Genomic DNA, 1,308 nt, shown 5'->3' with positions numbered 1-1,308 from the left:
ATTTTTTATGAGGACTCTTATTTTAAATAAAATGGATGAGTTCTGTAACAATAATCATGACTAAATATTATTAATCATGGAAAAGCACATTTAATGTTGTGAAAAATAAAGCAATATGAGCTGTAGACATGTTCAGCATGGAAATAATTACGTCTTCACTGATTCCTGTGTAATAAACAATAAATGTTGTTTTGCCAGTGGAAACAGTTATGTTGTGATGTCTCTGGTGTTACTAATTAATAAACGCTACCAAACAAAACAAGGTGGATAATTGAATAAGAAGAAATTATGACTGCTTTGTAGAGAAAAACTATCTTGATGAAGGGGTTCTTTGCTGAAATTAAAGAGACAAAACCTGATAACCTAAGTGTGCTTCTTCTTAACTTGACTGTGTTGCTTTGAGAACCAGAGCTGCTGTGTCTGCCTGGTATTTGCATATGAACAGCCTGTGCCTGCACACACATGTATATATCAGAGCTGCCCTGGTATTCCTTTATAGTCTGTGAAAGTTCCTGTTGATAGAGGCAAAAGCATTCATGCTATAATTCACATGATGGCTTACAGACCAGACTTTCAAGCAGAATAAATTGCTCTCTAGACTCCCTTGACTCTGCATTAATTATAAATGCTGTTTAGGTTTATTTCTGATATTTTCACTGTGGATACAACCACTAAACCAGATGGATCCTACCCTTTGTTTAAACGCTCTTCCATCCTCTCTTTAATAATTGTATGAAAGAGATCTTTCTGACTTGGATTACAAATTGCATCCATTCTTCAGGATCTTCTGTGAACCTTTATCAAAGCATGGACACTGGCTGTAAATATTATGGGCATAATTACAGTTAATTGAGGAGTGAGAAAAAAAAAAAAAAAGATCCTTTCATGATTTTATGACTTATTTGTGGTGGTTCCATAGTGTAGTGGTTATCACATCTGCTTTACACACAGAAGGTCCTGAGTTCGAGCCTCAGTGGAACCAGCAGCACTAAACTTTAGTCCAAATGCTACATGTCTCCACTGAGGAGAGATTGAGATAAAGGGGGACTCTTAAGCTTGGTAAAGCAAAAGGTAAAGGGGGATCTTATCAATGTCTATAAATATCCAAAGGGACGGGGGGTACAAATAAGATGGACAGCACTCTTTTCAGTGGTGCTAAGGTCACAATGCAACAGAAGAAAACGGGAGCACAGGAGGTTCCTTATGGACCTCAGGAAGCCAGCAAAGGAGGCTGGGGTTGCACAAAATGATGGGAGGGGGCAGAACCAGGACAGCTGACCACAACAGGGCAAAGGGATGTCCATTATC

General features: G+C 38.4%; 1 non-coding gene across 1 annotated transcript; it reads left to right on the top strand.

Annotated features, from left to right (window-relative positions):
- The first annotated feature begins 909 nt into the window (after positions 1-909).
- TRNAV-UAC (transfer RNA valine (anticodon UAC)) lies at positions 910-982 on the top strand. Its single transcript has one exon. It is a non-coding gene; the product is annotated as a tRNA-Val (tRNA).
- The last annotated feature ends 326 nt before the right edge of the window (positions 983-1,308 follow it).

The sequence above is a fragment of the Anas acuta genome, chromosome 2 (genome assembly GCF_963932015.1).
Source record: "Anas acuta chromosome 2, bAnaAcu1.1, whole genome shotgun sequence".
NCBI classification, from domain to species: domain Eukaryota; kingdom Metazoa; phylum Chordata; class Aves; order Anseriformes; family Anatidae; genus Anas; species Anas acuta.
This window is presented reverse-complemented; position numbering and strand designations above follow the sequence as displayed.